This window comes from Parus major, chromosome 1A (assembly GCF_001522545.3).
Source record: "Parus major isolate Abel chromosome 1A, Parus_major1.1, whole genome shotgun sequence".
Lineage (NCBI taxonomy): Eukaryota > Metazoa > Chordata > Aves > Passeriformes > Paridae > Parus > Parus major.
In genome coordinates, this window is record NC_031773.1 from 57964788 (window position 1) to 57985253 (window position 20466).

The 20466-nt window shown below is 44.6% G+C and overlaps 1 long non-coding RNA gene across 1 annotated transcript in view; it reads left to right on the forward strand.

Moving 5' to 3' along the window:
* Positions 1 to 20466, forward strand: part of LOC107205140 — a 68086-nt gene that overhangs the window by 10757 nt on the left and 36863 nt on the right. Inside the window, exons 2-3 of the long non-coding RNA XR_001521860.2 lie at positions 1995 to 2122; positions 15814 to 15967. This is a non-coding gene — a long non-coding RNA (uncharacterized LOC107205140). The remainder of the gene's footprint in view (positions 1 to 1994; positions 2123 to 15813; positions 15968 to 20466) is intronic.

The following is a 20466-nucleotide window of genomic DNA, read 5'->3' on the forward strand; positions in this document are numbered from 1 at the left end:
GGGGGTTGGAATTTGATGATCTTCAAGGTCCCTTCCAACCCAATCCATTCCAAAATTCTTTGGAAGTAGGTGTGTTGGAGTGACCAGGCTCTGTGTTACCACTCACTTAAAAGGGCTTTTTAGGGAAGGGGCCACTGCAGTGCGACAAAGGACATCCTTGTGAGCCCATAATGGAGATATGTGTGTTTGAATCAAAAGGGTGAATGTACAGTGCTGCAAGTGCAGAGGAACAGAAAAGATTGTATGGAAGGAGAGAATGAACTTTAACAAGGAGCTACCACAACAAAAAACAATCTAAACAGTAAAATGAGTTTGAAAATAATATTTATTTTTTTTAATAGCTAAATTTTTTTGCTTTTCAAATCAGGGTCAGGGATGTGATATAAAACCATCTGGGAGAGAAAACAATGAAAACCAAAACTGGATAATCATACATCTGACATTTTGAACCATGAGTTTTTTCCATGTGTGTGGGTACTCCAACAGAGCTACTTGCATTGCCTACTTGAGAGCTATTCAGTGACCACAAAATATTTCTTTTATTCCATGGGGGAAGAAAAAATAAATCTTTCAGAGATTTTCAAAACTCTCTGAATCTTTCCATCAGGCTTCCCAGCAGTACTGTGTTCCAGGTGAGTGTGATTTTGAGATGGCTCCAGATGCTTTGACTGGGAGATACTTGAAACTGTGGAGCATGTTTGCCTCCTGGGAAGTGAAGTTGCAATCCTGAGACTGGGATTTCTCTCAGACCAGGAATCCCAGCCATGTAGTGAAGTTTTCCCTTTAAGCAAGATGGCAAGAGAGCAGGGATGGATGGCCTGTAGTGATGAAGAAGCTTGTGAGCTCCTCCACTACCACTTCCCAGGAAGCACCATTCTGGCACCACTGAAAAGGGCTGATGGGCACTGACACAGCTCAAAATGAAACATGCCTTGGTATTTTTTGCTTACCAGCCCCTAAAACCAGCACCTAGACGGGCACACGGTTGGCTGCTCGGTGAAAGCTGACACTCAATTAGTACCTTGTAGCCTAAGACTGCCTTTCATGGGGGGATTACACCACTCAACCAATAGATATAAGATATTTTCTGGGGAAAGTCACTGTAGCAGGGCTATAAATAGAACTATACTCCTCCATCTCATTTTGGGGATACATGCCTTATAATCTTAGGAATTCATGGATGCTCACAGGTATCTGTAGAAAATACATTTGTAGAATTTTTACTGCACTTCTACACTTTTACTAAATTGAGTTGTTTATGCAGCACAAGCAGATTAGATACAGACCTAAAATAATCCCCCCATGACCCAATTCCACCTGCCTAAGTTAATTTCACTCTCTTGAAGAGTCTTGGGTTTGCTTGTCTTCCTGAGGCTGCCTGGTTGTTTCTCCAGGAGGGAATGGGAATGCACTGGGCTTAGGCTTTGTGTTTGCTTGTTGCAATAACGGGTGATGCAGAGACCCCAGGCAGGTGCAGGGGAGTGCTCTTTATTGCCAAAACCCCGGCCTTTTTAAGCAGTTAGCCCGTTATTGGTTTCCATAGTTTTAAGGAACAACAAGCCCAAATCAAGCAACCACCATACACCACGATGTGGACATGCTGTGGACACACAGCAGTCACACAGCACGTCTCTCGCATCTCTCATGTCTCTTGCACCTCTCAGATTTCTCTACCCCTATTCCAGCTGAATCACTCTCCCATAGTTCCCTTCTACTTAGCCTAAGTGACAGGCCGGAGCCATGTTATAAGGCCTTCCTTTTATAAAACTGTAGCTATCAGTAACATTTGCTCTCTGCCCAAGGAAGAGCTTTGTTTGCTGTAGAAGTTCCAAAGCTCTCTTGTAAAAACTGGTTTCTTCTTCTTCATCTCTGGTTTGGTGCAGTAGCAAAGCAGAGTCAAAAGATAAACTACTGTATTTCCAGCATGACTTTCCCCTGTTCTTTGCCATCACTAAGGCAAATATATTTTAACCTTCGTTGGTTTTCTTTTTCAGTGATCAACCAGCACCTGCAGGAATTTCAGAGAAAGCAAGACAATAATTGATCTGAAACTTTTTGATTCTGCCTGACATTATGCTGTTTGTACAGACACCTGGAGCAGGTGACACAGGAGCGTGTCCAGGTAGGTTTGGAATGTCTCCAGAGAGGGAGGGCTCTGCCACCCTCAGCGTACAGAAATTCTTCCTCACGCTGAGGTGGAACTTCTTGTATTTAGTTTGTGTCCATTGCTCCTCATCCTGTCCCTGGGCACCACTGAAAAGATCTTGGCACCATCTCAAAACCCATATTCAAGATACTTGTACGTATGGATGAGATGCCTTTTCAGTCTTCTCTTGTGGCAGTGGTGAAATTCCTGTGTCAGGAAGGGAGCCAGCACCAGGGCCTGACCTGGCAGGAATCTGTTCAGTTGTGGCAGCTTCAATCCTTTGGCAGCAGTTTAGGTCAGTTTAGTGTGTCCTCTGTCCCCTAGATCTGTTCCTTGGGAGGTCTGAGCTCCAGAGCTTGTGGCACACAAACCTTGGCAGGTAGGCCGAGGCCTTTCCCTTCCTCCGAGCTGTGTTGGTCCTGAGGGCTTTCCTGAGATAGGTTAATGGAGCACCTCTGCATGTGAGCTGCGAAATGACAGCCTTTAATAACCCCAGTTAACCCTTGAACAGCCCTGGTGCCATGTGGAAAGCCCCAAAGCATTTGGCTGATCAGTGTTTGCCTTGAGCTTGTAGCTGAAAGGAGAGGAAGGACAGATTGCAGCCTACACATCCCAGGTAAGTTGGGGCAGAACAGCCAGGCCTGCACTGCTTCTACCCTTTGGGTCTTTTGGGGCTGTTGTTCACAGTCTGTTGTTCATTGCATTCCTCTTTGCTGCTTAACCCTTGCATTAATTTTCTATTGCACTTTGGCACCTGAAGGCAACATACTGCTAACATGAAAAATAAAAATAAATCCAGGCATCCATACTGGTGTTTTACACCCAGCAAAATGCCTATGGGTCCCCATTGAATGGCACTGAAACTGCACCACAGCTGTGAGGAGAGATGTGTCCTGCTGCCTTTTCCAAGCACCCAGGGATAACAGGCACTTGTGCAAAGTCTGTGTGTGTGTGCTGGATGGCCCAGGGCAGTTTCCATGGCTCTTTGTGTGCAGTAGGTGTCATTAAAAACTCAACATTTGACACCCTGCCTTGGCTGGAGCACTTGGTAGCTACAGCTCCCAGGTGCAGTGGGATCAGGAGTGTCCTGGTATGATGGAGTTAACTTTTCTTTCTGCTTCTTTCTGGAGCAGAAAGATTTGGAGAGACATGTGGATTTCCTTTCTCTGGTTAGAAATACTGGTCATGAAATGTGTTAAATCAACATGTCTGTGCTGGCCTGAGACATCAAATCTAATTGGAAAATATTTTCTATGGATGCTTTATCCCAAACTCTACTTCTACCACCTTAATAGTGGGGATGGGGGAAGTGAAAGAATGGTAAAAGTACAAGGATTTTACAGGGCAGGGTAGGCCAGCTAATATCTCTTCCTTAACTTTCTCTTTAAGACCTGGCTTTTCCCACTGTGAGGTTACCTACATGACCACCAATTCCAAACCTGCTCAGTTTCTGTATAGGCTGACTTAAGAAACATGGGAAAAAACAGCGTGGCAGCAGCTACAAGTCTGAGTCAGAAAAATTGGTAATGTCCAGTATTAAGATGTAAATGGAGCAGTCACATCTTTTTCTGTATGACAGATCTCAACTGTCTTTGAACAGCTGCAAATTCAGATGAGCCTGATCCTTTCCCCTCTTCATGAGGAAGGGAGCAGAGGGGTATGCTGATCTTTTCTCTCTGGTGCAAAGGAATGGCTTAAAGCTGCATCAGGGGATGCAGGAGATGCAAGGGAGGTTCAGGTTGGATGTCACTGAAATGTTCTTCTCTGAGAAGGTGATCTGGCAGTGGAAGCTGCCCAGGGAAGTGGCACCAAGCCTGATGGTGTGCAAGGAGCACTTGGACAACATTCTTTGTTGCACAGTTAATTTTTAAGCAGTCCTGTGTGAAGTCAGGAGTTGGACTTGATGATCCTCATGGGTCCCTTCCAGCTCAGAATATTCCGTGCAGTTGAGTCTACTCTGAATAACCAAACATTTCACCCAGAAAGAACTAAGGTGTGCAGTGGAGTTTGTTATAGTTGACTCAAAAATTACTTATATCTACATAAACTCCAGCTGTTGGGACATCAAAGAGCAGGGAATGGGTCCACAGCATTCACTGCAGCTTTGCCATCTTTGTTTCTTTGCACTGATAAGAGTCTTGTTTCTAGCTTGGATTAATTTGTCACCCATTCTTCCTACTGAGGGCATGGTGATTAAGAACCATCTTCTCATTGTTAGTAATTACTACTAGATTCATAACTAGTAGAGATAGAGAGAAAAATCCTCATTCTGAGCAACATACACTTTAAGGGGACTAAAAAGATGAAATTTAAGGGACAAAGATTATAATTCTTGTTTTTCATAGGTGAGACACATGGTAACAAAATCAGTTGATTTCTCCCCTTCCCAAAATCATGCGGATAGTGGATGTTTTTTTATTAATAGCTCTGGATGCCTAACCAGACTTCTGAAAGGTTGGCAGAGTCCAGACGTCCCTCAGGCTCTTAGTCCTTTGTCTGGGTTTTAAAGAATTTCCAACCTGATTTTTATAGTTCTCCATATTTTTTTTTTTTTTTTACTTCATTAACCACTGTGAAATGCTCAGGTGTGACAATAACAGTAAGTGAACCAAACTTGTCAAATTTTATTAAACATCACAGCTCTCAAATATAGAAGGAGTCCTAAAAGTCTGCTGGAAGTTGGAACACAGTTAAATGCCGGACACAATATCTGAGTTGCCACCTGGAAAAGCAATCAGGAATGTGGCTTTTTGTGGGCATATCCAGCTCCCTGTGTTCAAGTACATGAAAGCAGCACCTTGAAATTACTCTGAAACTATACTGATGTCATGAAAATGGAACATAAATTCCTCGGTTAATCTAGGTGGTCAATTGGTGTGAGATTTCATGTAAGCTTAGTTTTAATGCCCTTTGACATTTGTTTTACAGTTTGGATTTTTTTGAGGTTTTTTTTCTTTCTTGTCTTAAGGCTCTTACAGAAAATCTTTGAAATCAGATGGTGTGTGAAATTCAGCCCCTTTTGGGTTTAAATTCATCCATGCATTTACATATGGATTTTTTTAAATTTTTTTTTTTTTGATGGCCTACATATATAGAGCTACATAGTTAATTAAAAATGTAATCATCCTGGACGCTGTTTTTATGGTTTAACAGCTGATTTAAAACTGAAATTGGATTTCCTTCCTCTTCCAGCCATTATCCATGGCGTAACTAAGCAACACCACCCTCATGTTATTGATGGGGCTGAGTGCACACAGCTCTTGCTGACTGGGATAGGCGTAACTGCACCCATCTTCAACTGGTAAACCTTGTGTTTCTCAGCAGTGAGTTCTGCTGGGGCTGCTGGTGCTGTAGATGCAGAAGCACTGATCTGGAAGTCTTTGGAGGTGTGTTCTCCATTCTCATCTGTGCCTTCTCTGGAAAAGCCTCCCTTTTTTTTTCTGTTATATGTATCTTCCTCAACCGCCTGTTTCCAAAACAGCATATCTGAGTACAATTTACTCCCACAGCAGCCATAGCAGAGCTGGAGGAAGAAAACCAAATAAACCTAATATAGGTTTGCACATTGTATGGGGCAGAATTAAGGCTGATGTGGCTTAAATATTTCTCAGCTGGGCAAAGAGCTGGTGAAGGGTCTTGAGCACAAATCTTATGAGAGGGAGCACGGGGGTGGGGGGCCTCAGCCTTCAGAAAAGAAGGCTCAGGGGAGGACACTCCACACAACTCCCTGACATGAGGGTGCAGCCAGGTGGGGGTCAGGCTCTGCCCCCAGGCAACCAGTGACATGACAAGAATAAATGACCCCAAGTTGCACCAGGGGAAGTTTAGATATGATATTAGGAGAAAGTTCTTTACTGGAAGGGTTGTTAGGCACTGGAACAGGCTGCCTGGGGAAGTGGCGGGATCACTGTCCCTGGAAGTGTTCAAAAATATGTGGATGTGGCACTTGGGGACATGGTTTAGTAGAGAACATGGTGGATTCTGGGTTAATGTTTGGATTTGATAATCTTTTTGATTTTTTCCAGCTTTAATGGTTCTGTGATTCCTTGGACCTCAGTGTTGACATGGCAGGAGCTGCTATGGATGTGGGGATGGCAGCAGCAGCTCTAGGCAAGGCATGTGAGGCTGTCTTGGGAGAGCTGGAAAGGTGGGAAGGGAATTAATTGATGCTTCCAAGCAAGCCATGGAGCACCACTGGCTTTCTGAGCAGGGCTTGGGTCCCCACAGCAGTGTGTGGAAGCTGTGTCATGTTGGTAGCTGAGGGAGGGGTGGAGAGAGTGTTTGTGTGAATCAATGGCCTGAAGATATGCATTTTCACTTGTGAATTTGGGCTGGAGCTGTTCTGCTCCACCTCAGGTTGCCTGAACAGAGTGCCTGGCAGTCAAAGGCGCTTAAGAAAAGCCACGTACTGCTTCCTGAGAGTGAGGATGGATATCCAAGAGTGACCATGAAGCCTTGGCATTGCAAGGGTTTGTGCCTTTCCTGCAAGAAAGAGCATTTAGAGAAATTTAATTGTGTATCTGCTTGCACTGGAGTCAGTGGTGGCATTCCCAGGCTCAGCAGCTGCTTATGTACGGTGGAATGATATCCAGAATTCATCCTCAAGGACTTGCCTTAAAAGAGGGAAGGATGTGGACACTCTACTAAATATCAGTGGGATCCTCAGAAGAGGTCAAGCTAAGACAAAACACATTCCCAGGATAAGGTCTATCTGTCTGAAATTCTGACCTGAGTTTTCTAAGCCCAGTAAATGGATACTAATGCAAAATTCCATGCCGGCTAAATGGATTTCAGTTAATTTTCTGCCATGAAAGCATTTTGATTTTAACAATAGCTGTCACTCCAAATATAATACAGAAATAGTTTAGTAATACAGGCCTTAAAACACTACTCTGATAAATATTTATATTACTTATTTTAAGTTAAAAGCTTGGTTATGAATTGTTTTCATTCCAGCAGTGTAAACATCCTTCTAGAGCACTGTAATGTTGAGATTGAAGTCGCTTTCCCTATTTGCCTTCTCTTATTTTATCAGTGCAAAAATATTCCTTAGTGGAGTCTGATAAAAGTATTTCACTGTACAAATACCCTTCTTTTCTGTACAGTAAAATAATGCTAGATACTTTCCTGCAGTCAGCAAAAAAACACCAGTTCTGTGTCAGATTGTAGTTCGGTTTAAACAGAAATTTGAATACATAACCATAAAACACAGGCCTTCTATGTAAGGAGCATAAATGGATTTTGGCTATTGTTTAGTTAATGTTTTATTTGATAAAGGAAAGCTTTATAAAATGAGAAACAAAAGCTATTTAAGGTGTGTGAAGCGAGGTACCAGCACAAATAGCCTCAGCTCTGAATTGACGAGAAGTAATAGATAAATAACTGGATATGGGGTCTGATCTGGAATCCCAGCCATATTCTTGTGGTGAAAGGGAAGGATTTGAATGATGGCAGCAGAATGCAAGCCTCCTCAGTATCATCAGTCTGAAGTGGCTGTAGAAATTCAGGCAGTCATTTAATAAAAACACCTCTTTTACTATGGAGGCTGTAAATTATACAAGCCTGTCAAGTTACAGCTCTGCCTTTGTGCCCAGCATGATTGTAATGTTCTCAGTCCATAATTTAGAAAAGGATTAAAGTTCTCCAATGCTCTGCTGTTTTTACAATGTTTTGGTGATAATAAGATTACCTCAGCCTCCCTCTCTCATGTGAAAATGTCTCTAAAAAGACATACCATATTTGAAGGTGGGGTTTTCTCACACACAGATGCATATATTTGAGAGTGAGAAAATACATGACAGTGGTGTCTGGCATCAAACTCTTATTGTGGAGCTGGAGATGCCTCATTACTCATGGATGCTGAAGGCATGCTGCTGATGTATGGATTTGATCTGTACAAATGCTACTGCATCTTTAAGGTCATGTCAGCAAGGTTTCTGTTTATTAAAGGAAAGCTTTTAAAAAGAGTTTTTAAAAAGCTTGTAAAAAACCAGAGATTTTAAAGGACCTATTCCTTGGAAAGCCAAGTTTCTTTAATTACCAGGGATAATTACTGGATAAACCTTAGGAGGACAAAAATACTACCAGTGTTGTCTGTCAGGAAGTAAAAGCAAATCAGATTTTCTACCTGAATTAAATCGTGCTTTTAGAAGCCTGGTGTCAGTGGGTATTCTGAAGATGGCAGAAAATTACACAAGCTCTGCTGGTGGTCTGGAAATTTTCTGTTTTCAGCAGTAGTGAGCTTGACTTCTCTCATCATCTGCCTCAGTACATCAGGTCTTCAGCTTGCCACTGGGCTTAAAACTTGTCTGCTGTGCCTTTTAGGGTGAGGAGGTATCTTATTTTTGAAAAAAAAAAATGGAAAAATATTCCACTGACAAGTTTGTGGTTTGGGTTTCTTTTCAAAGATGGCACCATGAAGCCACCCAGATATTTGGCAGAGGTCCTGTGGAGGACAGATTAGACAGCAAAATGCTGGAGAGTCAGGCAAAGATGCATGGAAGACAAAATTTGTCTTTTGCTGCTTCAGTATTCCTCTGATTATCTCTACCACATACCAGCCATACTTAGGTTTCAATTTCCTTGCATAAACTCATGTTAATACAATTTGCTTGAATTATTTAAGAAAATGCGAGTATTCTAGAAGACACCAAAGCCCAAGTCTTCACCTAAAGTAAGTCTACAGCCTGTATTATAGAGGGAAAAAAGTGCCACAAAATATGACATTAAATTCCTTGTCTTCTAAGATCCAGGACCAGGCAGCTCCTCTGAAGTCATTATTCCAGCTATGAATGACCCTAGAATGTCATTCTGCCACGAACGTTTGACTGTCATCCATGGCCATCTTGATCATGCCTCCCTTCCATTTCACCCTGCTGTTGTGAGGAACTGAACAACATGAGCAAGCTGGCTCAGAGAAGGGTTATGTTTGCTATCAGGAGAAGGTTCTTCCCCCAGAGGGTGCTGGGGCACTGAATGGCTCCCCAGGGAATGGTCAGGCCCCAAGGCTGCCAGAGCTCCAGGAGAGTTTTGACAGCACTCTCAGGCACAGGGTAGGATTTTTGGGGTGTCTGTGCAGGACCAGGAGCTGGGACAATTCTTCCAGCATATTCTGTGATTCTATAACTCTATGAACGTGGCTACCTTTATTCCCCAGAACTGCCTCCAGGCTGGATCATGGAGATAATGTGGTATCACTGGGCTGTTGTCAGACATAACTTCACCCCCCAAATCCCCAGTCCTCTCCTCTGGTGTGGAGAGTCAGTTCTCAGAGCTGTGCAAACGCCCACTTCGGCTGTGCAGTCCTGCCTAATCACTTCACTTTCTGTGCAGATGCTGAGGAAATGCTTAGGTCTTCAGTGGACCACAGTGGAATTGGGCAAGCTGGAAACTGCACCCACCACCTGGAAAAGTTATTGAATGAGCACTACAGGTACCTCACATGCTCAAAATGCCAGTGTCTGCCTCTGGAGCTGGGAATCTCTGGCAGCTGTGGAGAGGCCTGGAAAGGAAACAAGGACCATAGGATAGGTCAGGTTAGAAGGGGCCTCAGAGGGTCACCACGTCCCACCTCCCTGCTCCAGCAGGGCCATCCCAGAGCACAGGGCACAGGATTGTGTCCAGATGGTTCTGGAATATCCCCAGTGAGGAGATTCCCCACCTTCTCTGGACAATCTCTTCAGTGCTCAGTCACTGCCCAGCACGGAAGTTCTGCCTCATGTCCAGGTGGAACTTCCTGGGATCAGTCCTTGCCCGTTCCTCTGGTGCCATTGCTGAGCCCCCTGGAGCAGAGCCTGGACCCTGCTCTGAGCCCTCCCTGCTCACAGGGACAGCCAGGGCTGAGGGCCCCTCTCAGCTGGGGCTCCTCTCGAGGCTGGACAGCCCCAGCTCCCTCAGCCTTTCCCTGTCAGAGATGCTCCAGGCCCTAAATCATCTCTGCAGCCTCTGCTGGCCCCGCTCCAGGAGCTCCCTGTCCCTCCTGTGCTGAGGAGCCCAGGGCTGGACACAGCTCTCCAGATGTGCCTGGCAGGGCTGGGCAGAGGGGCAGCATTACTCCCTGAGCTGCTGACACTGCTCTTCCCATTGCAGCCCAGGCCATCATTGCCCTTCTTGTCCCCCTGGGCACTGCTGGCTCATGGACAGCCTGCTGTCCACCAGGACCCCCAGGTCCTTCTCAGCAGAGCTGCTGGCCAGCAATCCTGTGCCATGTGCTCTGGAATGGCCCTGCTTGGGCAGAGTTGTGGGACCAGATGACTCCCTGTGGTCCCTTCCAGCCTCAACCAGCCTGTGTTTCTGTGTTTTCTGTTTCTGTGTCAAGGGAGACTTAGGGGACTGGGTTTGTTCTACCTGAACAAGACTCAGGTAGGTTGGTGCAGACTTCTGGCTGAAGGGGAAATTTAGAAATGGCAGAACTGGATTCTTGTCAGAGGTGCATGGTGAAGGGACCAGAGGCAAGTGGCACATGTTGCAACTAGAAAAATTCTGATTTTTGATTGGGAAAAATTTTTCCCTGTGTGAGTGGTGCAGTACAGAAAATGTCCAAGTTTGTCTGGATAAGGCCTTATGGGATCTCATCTAGCTTTGGAATTAGCCCTGCTAATGTGAACAATGGGTTGGACTACAGACTTCCAAAGGTGCTTCACCACCAGAATTGTTCAGCCAAAACAGTGTTAAAGACTTAAATTTCATGCAGGCTGGTACAGCTTCTCCAGAGCCACTTTCCAACCTGTGTTGCTGCTCCAGGGGTTGGTTGGTCAGTGTGAGCATCTCATGATATCATGAGGAAAAGAAAACTTGTCTAGTCCCCCTGACTATTCCTGACTAAAAGGTTGTTTTTCCTAAACAGTTAACTAGGATATTAATATCTGGTGTATTTCCTTGTCACCCCCCACCCCCATCTTCCCTCACCCCAAATCTCTTGAACATTTTCTTCAGTCAGCTTCAAGTTTCCTAAAAGGACATTCTACCCTGAGTTAATATCATGCCTGCGAAAGTTCAGGCTGATTATTTTTCCTCTAGAGAGGGAGTCAAAACTGAGCTTATAATGGAGGTCTTGTTTCAAACAACGATGAAAGAATTTAGCATTTCTGACATCAGTGGGGTGGCACAGGCGTGGAGTTGCATGTGAGCAGGAGGGGGGAGCTGGGCTCTTCTCTGCTCCACTCGTTTTGTGAAGGACTCTTTCACTGGTGGAGGTTTATCCAAACCCACCTAAACACATGTACATATTTATTTACTGAAGCAAACCAGGCTACAAATAGGACCAAAACCCACATTTAAATGTCCTTACAAGAAGCCCCTCCATGCCAAAATATTTCTCCAGCCCTGCTTAAGAAAAAGCCTGGGATAGTTTATTTTCCTCAGGCTTTACAACTCATTGTTTTCCACAAAAGCACCCCTCTGTTTTTCCAAGAGTAAGTATAATTCTGTGGCTAGAGAATATGACTAGAACTTGGGGTTTTCTTCCCAGCTGTTGCACAGACTTCTTGTGTGTCCTTGAGTAACTCTGATTAATCTTGCTGCACATCTGTAAAATGGATGCACTGCTCTTTCTCCTCATTCACAGAAGTGGATGCAAGCCTTTTAGACCTTTACAAGTCAACTGAATAGAAATGGAAAGAAACAGGCATGAAATTTTGTGTACAAATGCTTATCAATGAAATAGTGGATTTTTTAATTTTTTTTGAATGTATTTGAGAGCGCTTATTAATTCTGTACAAGGTTGGGTGCAACATTTGTATCTAGAAAGCTTATGAGTTTTTCCTTCCAGGGAATGTTTCTTTGAGTGAGCCTTATTTTTTAGAAAATGAAAATGAGAACACTAAGGGTTACTTTTTTCAAATGAAGAAGAGAAATCTCACTTTGTCAGTATTATGTGTTATTTTTAAAGGGGGAAGTAGATCTTCCCAGGCAGCTATAAGCTACAGGCTTTATGGGGAGAGCAATACCATTGTGGCTGAGTGCAGGCACACTGAGGGCTGGGAAGTGACTGGAGACAGGAACATCCAGTTCCATCCCTGCATGCTGGTTCAGTGGGCAGACAGGCAGGATTTTCCCATGAGGTGGTGGAGTCTCCACCCCTGGAGGTGTTCAGAAAATGGCTGGATGTGGCACTCAGTGTTCTGGGCTGGGTGTCAAGGTGCTGAAAGGAGCAAAAGGTTGGAGCTGCTGATTTTGGAGGTCTTTTCCAACCCTAACGGTCCTGTGATTTGTTTTATCCTCAGGTACAGTGTGCAGCCCTGTAACTCACCATCCACATCTGAACCCTGCTGTGAGGAGAGACAATTGCCACCTTCCTGTGGTTGTCTGTCACACTCACCATCCCTTTCCCTTGAGTACTTCACAAATATTGATGGAATTACCTCCAGGAAAAGGCATCAATCACCACAGGCATTTTCTGCCTCAGAGTTGAAATTACAAAGATGTCTCCAGATATGTGGTGTCCTTTTAGGGTTAAACCTGGCTTGAATTGGAAAGAGCTACGTGTGGAGAAAAAGCAATATAGGATCAATATATTCAACCCTCTGCACTTTAAAAGAGTATAGCAACAAGATTTCACTATGGGCCAGAGTTTTTCAACTGCCTGGTCAACTTTAGTGCCTTGCTTCCAGCTGTTCATAATGTGATACCTCAGAGGGACTTGGTTTTCTGTGTCCTACATATTTACAGCTGAAATGGAATTCTTCTGACAATGGGGCTCCTTTCAATTAATTCAAGATTAAGGTCTGAAAATAGTACGCAGAATTGCTAGCTGAATTGAAATACCAATAAAGATTTTAAAAAAATCTGCAATCATCCTAATTTTCGTTTTCCCTTCAAATTCTTTAATAATAGTTTTATCAGGTGTCACATGTCTGAAAACATTAGTAAAATATGGTAAGAGCTCAGTAGAATAATTATATTTTAAAAAATGTTTTTAAAATTAATTTTTTTAAATTACAAACCACTTAGAAAACTGCAAGTCTTAAATTTTGCATATTTGTGCCAGTAATTTTGCATTAATTTTGTCAAACTGTGATCCACAACCTGCACTTTAAAACACAAGAAATATTGCCAGTGACAAAAGTTCAGGCTGCAAGTATTTACGGGAGTGGCTGAAAAATGAGATTTAGGAAGCAGTTAAGTTCTGTTCACATTTTTCAGTTTTCATTCATCTCCTGTTACATTTCTAAGCTTTCTCATCAACAGCAAGCACAGATGATTCACTGAAAGAATACGAGTGAGTAGCTTAGGTCACCACATTTCTCCAGGAGTTGGAAATTTAAACAGAAGAGTATCATGGAGTCATAATAAATCCCATGCACTGGCAAAGTTAATTCACTGCAATGTGTACCTGTCTCTGTTTTTAACAATTTGTCTTAGTACTGTACAGAGATGATCCTGTTCCTGCTGACAGTGATTACAGCATTGTGCAGGAGCAAGGTGGGAACATGGAGAAAGGAATGGAGCTGTGTCAGGGGAGGGTTAGGGTGGATATCAGGAAAAGGTTCTTCCCCCAGAGGGTGCTGGGGCACTGAACAGGCTCCCCAGGGAATGGTCAGGCCCAAGGCTGCTAGAGCTCCAGGAGAATGGAGAGAGGAGTAGTGTGTCCATCAGGAGCAGGGTGGTCATTCTCCCCCTGTACCCGGCACTGGTGAGGCCGCTCCATGAGTGCTGTGTCCAGTTCTGGCCTCTCAGTTCAGGAAGGATGTTGAGATGCTTGAGCGCGTCCAGAGGAGGCAACGAGGCTGGTGAGGGGCTGGGAACACAAACCCTGTGAGGAATGGCTGAGGGAGCTGGGGTTGTTTAGCCTGGAGAAAAGGAGACTCAGAGGTGACCTTATCACCTATCACACTCAGGTGGGGGTCAGTCTCTTTCTCCAGGCAGCAGCTGACAGAACGAGAGGACACAGTCTCAAGTTGCGCCAAGGCAAATTTAGGTTGGACATTAGGAAAAAGTTCTTCATGGAAAGATTAATACTGGAATGTTCTGCCTGGGGAGATGGTGGAGTCACCATCCCTGGATGTTTTAAAGAAAGACTGGATATGGCATTCGGTGCCATGGTTTAGTTGAGGTGTTAGGGCTGGGTTGGACTCGATGATCTTGAAGGTCTCTTCCAACCCAGTGATTCTGTGATTCTATGAGAGTTTGGACAAAACTCTCAGGCACAGGCTGGGATTGTTGGGGTGCCTGTGCAAGGCCTGGAGGACTTGATGATCCTTATAGGTCCTTTCCAACCAAGGATATTCTGTGATCCTGTGATTTCAAGCATGGTTTTCTGACAAAAATCCCAATTGAAATGTGTGTGTCATGGGTTGGATTCTGATTCCAGACTCGGGAGGTCATTTGTGTGCTTTGCGTTCCACAGGCTTCTTGTGTGAGCCTGGGCTGTCAGCCCTCTCAGGTGGCACCTTCCTGTTTTGCCTATGGTGACAGCCACCTCTGGTCTCACAGCAGGTTTTCAGGATCACATCAGCTCCTTTCTGAACCATCCCGAACTTTTCAATGTCCTCAGAACAAGCCCTAACCATAGTACCACATCCTCTTTGTCAAACACTGAGGTTGCTGATGTGTTGAGCCCAGGTGTGCAAAGCTCACCACACCAGCAGATCCTCCAACCAGGTGGAGCCCCTGGGAGTCCATTTGGGTGCTGTAACACTCCCAGGGCCTTTTTCCAGCACCAGAGGCTCACAGCGTTTTAGACTTTTCCTTATTTTGACAGCCAGAAACGACCAGGCTTGGAATCTGTTTGTTTCTTTATCAAGCAGGCTAATAAATGGTGCTGCACTGCTAAATCTGTCTTATTCAGCATTTTATGATTATATCAGTCTGTCTTAACCCAGTCAAGTATATTTACATGAAATAATGGAATAAGTTTTGCAAATTCCCACCCCCTTTTTTTTTTATTATTTTTTAAGTGACTGTCTAGCCAAGTTCATTTCCTCTCCTGTCTGAGCTCCTCTCTGAAATATATTATCCCACTTATTAGAAGCCAATAGCACTGTGCTTTGCTTTTCTTCCACCCTCTCAGAAGAAGGAGCATGCAAAGGATGCTTGGATTAAGTGAGTGGGGCACCCCAGAGCTGGGATTCCTTATGAATGAGCTCACATCCTCTCTCCGTATGATAAGAGGAATGCCGTTTGCATCCCGGAGCTTGCTGCATAAACACACACACACACAGACACACTCACACACACATGGATGGGGGAGCATTTAGCCTAAGCAGAAACTGGGATCCAAAAGATCTCAGGGATGGGGGATCATCTGCCAGCCCTCTGCTCAGACAGACTGTGGCCACTTCTTGGTGACCGTGGTCCCTCATTCCCAGTGAAATCCATCCCTCCCAGGAGGGGGAGGGCAGGAGGGGAGATGACAGATCCCTGTTTGCATTCTTCAGAGGGAGCAGCTGCAATTGTCTTACTACAGTATGTCAACATGAAATTATGACAAATCAGGCTAGGATGGACAGGCAGATGAGAACAATGAGGAAGCAGAACACAGGAAAGCTGGGAAGAATGAATAACACCTAAAACTCAAGAGGCCTTTACCATCCTGGTGGGAAATGTCTACAGAAATGTAATGGCACTAACAGGACTGAAGGCTGTGGGTTTGCCTGATCATATGCTGAGTTTCCAGGTCTGTTTAAATCTGCCTCTAAAAGACTTCTTTTTTTTTTTTACATTCATAGGAGGAACCTTTCAAAAATTAACCTGAGAGCAGCTGGAAAAGGCTAGTCTTACACCTTTTCCTGTGAATGGGACACAGTCAGGATCCCCACAGTGCCAGTTTAGCACCCAACACTCTTACACTCTATGTGATGCCAGGCTTTGACCTTGGTAAAGGTAAGGAAACCTCTCTGGCCTCCACAGTTACACAGTTTCCTTTTATTTCTTTACTTTTTCATTTAAAGTACTGCTGTTTGGTAGCAAAGGGAGAACTACCAAGAGCAAAGCTTCAGCTTTCCATCTCCTTTCTATCTAAGGGAAGTCCTCAAAATGGGATGCAATGAATGTTTCCTTTATTAAAAACTGAACCTTCTCCAACCCACACAGTTTCACAACACTTGATAGAATGCACATTTTTCCAGTTTTTTAGGTTTCTTGGGTTTTTGTTTTGTTTTTTTTTTTAGTTTTGTTTTCTTTTTGTTTTGTTTTTTTATTTAACAATGTCCAACAATTAAAAAGAAGTCACTGAAGGGGCCATATTCAACATTAATGCAATTAGGAGTAGTTCCCTCTGGTCCTGATAAGAGATGCGTTTACTCTCACCAGAGATGAATGTGCCAGCTTGTGGACACCTCAGATTTAGGATTGTCACCAGTGTCTGCTAAGGGTGGCTTATAAATTTCCTCAGGTTTGTGGATCTATTAATTTAGTGCTTTGCTGCAAAAGAAAGAAGGGAAAAGGCAGCGAACACAGGTTTTTCCCCTAATAGCTGGCTTTCTTTCCCTCCATCCAGGCTGTGCTGCCTCTCTGCCTGCTGCAGCTGGCTGGCACCTCTGAGAAGGCTGCCACGTCACACCTTGCTGGAGTCGGGGAGAATGTGGTGGGTTTGCTCTGGAGGGTGGAGGGTGCATGAAAATATTTTCTGTGGTTTCAGTTTGCATGTCTGCATGGAAAAGTCTAGGGAAATGTAATAGGTATGAATCCAGGAGGATCCACAGAAGTATGTGAGGACAGATTTCAAGGAAACTAATGAAAAACCCCCAAAACCTTTTCAGGGGAACATATATTCCTAATAAGTTTTCAAAATCTGTAATAATTTTTTTCTCTTAAATTCCACAGGAGTTTTCCACAGGTTTGGTTCAAACCTCCCCTTTCCTGAGCTCTAAGCCTTACATTTAAATGAACTGAGAGAGCTTTGCTCTGCGCTCACTCATTGCATCTCTCATCAGTGTCACTTTTCTAAGTGCTCTGAAACCCTTTTATGTTTGCACTGCTCTTCTGAGACAGTGGGAAATCCCCAGGCTTGGAGTCTGAGTGAAAGAGCTGCCTTTCCCCTTGTAATCTTAAGAACTTCAAGTAATGTGACAAACATATCCTGCAAGATCATATCCTTCCTGTTGGGTTTGCTCCCATCAGGCACAGTGCCCTGATCTAACTGTTCTTCAGATCCATGGCATCCATCTTCTGGAGATCAGCACAGGAAGGACAGGGAGCTGCTGGAGCCACTCCAGAGCAGGGACACCAAGGGCATCAGAGGGATGGAGCAGCTCTGCTGGGAGGAAAGGCTGAGGGAACAATTGGGATTGTTCAGCCTGGGGAAGAGAAGGCTTTGGGGTGACCTCACTGTGGCCTTGCAGTGCCTGAAGGGAACCCACAGGAAAGATGGAGAGAGACTCTTGACAGGGGCCTGGAGTGACAGGACAAGGGGCAATGGCTTCACACTGACAGAGAGCAGGGTTAGATTGGATATGAAGAAGAAATTGTTCCTGTGAGGCCCTGGCCCAGGTTTTCCAGAGAAGCTGTGCTTGCACATCCCTGGAAGTGTCCAAGGCCGAGTTGGGCCTTGAGGAACCTGGGATAGTGGCAGGTGTCCCTGCCCATGCCAGGGGGGTGGAATGAGATGATTTTTTAAAGCACCTTCCAACCCAGGCCTTTCTATGATTCTATTTGCCTCGCCTGAATGAGACAGAAGCAGAAATGTGTGTTGGGAAGCTCAGCTGAAACACTGGAAGAGTTGCAAGCTCTGAAAGGCAGGAGCTATGAAATGATCGTATTCAGCCTATCTAGAAAGCACTTTACAAAGGAGGATCCAGGTCAACATCACATTTAAAAGATCAAGTCTCCCTAATGTGACCTCATGTCCTACCTGCTTGGCTATCACAAGGTACCAAAATCCAAAGTTTTTTTGCACATCTCACCTCCCTAAACTGTTCCTCTGTTATTTTACTGTGATAATTTAATGTAAAAATACACAAGACTAAAGACACACCTCTTACCCTGCTGTGTACCCTAAGTCTTGAACTTTTTCTGCCCATGTGCACTTGTTCCAGAATTGGGAATCACCTTTGGTATGTGGGGCTCCACACCAGCAGGCAGAGCCATGGTACTTTTGTCATGAATTTGTTCTGCACATGAGTGGTGAATCTGGTGCTCCAGGGAGGTGCAGGAAAGGAACAATTCCACTGTATATGAGAGGCAGTCACAGGGCAGAGGCTTTGTGTGGCCACCTGAACCCCCCTTGGTGCTGAATGAGGCACATGGGTGCTCACAAAGAACAGAGACCAAGTAGAAGTGAAATCTCAAACCCAACCTCCAAAATACACCCTTTGCACAGTCCCATGATGCTGAGTGTGAGATCAATCACTGTGGAATCACCCCCTCCCAACTGTTGGCAACTGAAGCACAGAAGCACCGAATGACTTGATTAGACACAGGCAACCTCGAGGACCCAGGAGACGTCCCTTTTATAGAAGTCTCTGTCTGGTTCTTTACCATAAAACCAAGGCCCTTCTCAGAAGAGTTTTCCCAGGGCCTTGCACTATCTGTTGCTGACTTTTACTGTAACTAAGTTGGTTTAAAAATAATGACATTTTTCTTCTGTAACTGTGATAGCAGCAGAGGGGAAGTCCTGCACATATGTAGGTGAAGAAATGAGAATATGCAATCAGAGAATAGGTGTTTATTCTCCCACACTTTCTGTTTTGCTTAACAGTACTAACCCCCCTTTACTTGTAAGCACTTGAGTGCATCAGTGCCTTTTACTTTCAATTTGAATCACAAGTAATTTTAATCTACTTAGGATCTCACAAGGCACCTACCCACTGCATTCCACACCTTTGTGAGCAAATTCCTAGTTCCTAATGATCCCAGAATCATAGAATATACTGAGCTGGAAGGTACTTACCAGGATCATCAAGTCCAGTTCCTGGCCCTGCACAGCACTAACCCCAAGAATCACCATGCGCCTGAAAGCTCTGTCCAAACATTCCTGGAGCTCTGGCAGCCTTGGGGCTGTCACCATTCCCTGGGGAGCCTGTTCAGTGCCCCAGCACCCTCTGGGGGAAGAACCTTTTCATGATACCCACCCTAACCCTCCCCTGACACAGCTCCCACCATTCCCTCAGGTCCTGCCCCTGGTCACACAGAGCAGAGATCAGGGCCTGTCTCTGCCTCCTGAGGAAGTTGTAGCTTCATGCCAGCTTCAATGAGACACAGCTCCAGTCTTCTCTCTTTATTCTAACTGACTTTTTGTTCCAGTCTTTATCTTGTCTGGTTCACCCCTGCTACCTCTTTCTTACTCTCCTGACCACTGCTTTCTGGTTCCCCCTGTGCTGCAGTGGCAGCCAGAGCTCTGAGCTTTCCTTGAAAACAGCCCTCAGTTTTCCATGGCATGGCTCAGGTTGGTCAGCAGAGGCAGCCCCAGGAAAACCTGGGGTTTGTTCCTGTTTTCCTGCTAAGACTTGTTGTTGAACCTTCTGTTCTCTTTGTGTCCCAGGTTCCAGGTGAGGCCTTTGAGGGTTTGAATTTGGACTCTGAAATGTCATGTCAGAAGTCACCACAGAGGTACTTTTTTTGCAGACATGTTTGAGAAATCTGCCTTTCCACCTCTTTGTTCCTATAATTTATATACTATAACTATCTATAACTAAACTATTTTTTGCTAATGTCTAGAGAAAAACCAAACCAACAGTTTAACATCAGAATATTCTTTTCTACTGTGGACAAAGGTCTTGCACAGGTAACACATCAACCTAGTAATGTGGAAAAGTGGTAATTCACTGAAAGCAAGGTCTTGTCTGCAAAGAGCACTTAAAACAAATCACTCTTCTGACTGCAGAGCAAGTGTGTATCTTACTTCTGGCTGCCCCCAGATGCTCAGAGCACTTTTAGGCAATATTTCCACAGAGTGAGATCTCTTCTGGTCACCTGTGGCAGCCTGCCATGTCCATCATGAGGGGACAGTGGCAGCATGAATTTAGGAGGGCTGAAAGAAGTTGATTGTACAATTACAGATTTGAGAAGATCAGTATCTTCTATTTTGAATGTTTTTAATGTTTAGCTCTTTTCAAGCTCTGAAGTTTGATCTGGAATAATGACATAATTTGTGCTTAGCTTCTAGTTCTTATCATCTCTGTGACCACCTGGTTATTTGCTCTTTCTTGCTTGCAGCTGCATCTCTCCACTTTCTGTGGAGGAAACAGCTGATACTTCTCTTTTCTTGGGCCAGGATGCTGGTCCTCTGTGTCTCATTTGGTACATACTGAAATCTCTTTGACACTCTAAGGAGGGTCCATTGCCATTGACAAGAGCAGAACTGAGCCTCCCTCCCTCCCTTCCCTCCCGTCCTTCCCTTCCCTTCCCTTCCCTTCCCTTCCCTTCCCTTCCCTTCCCTTCCC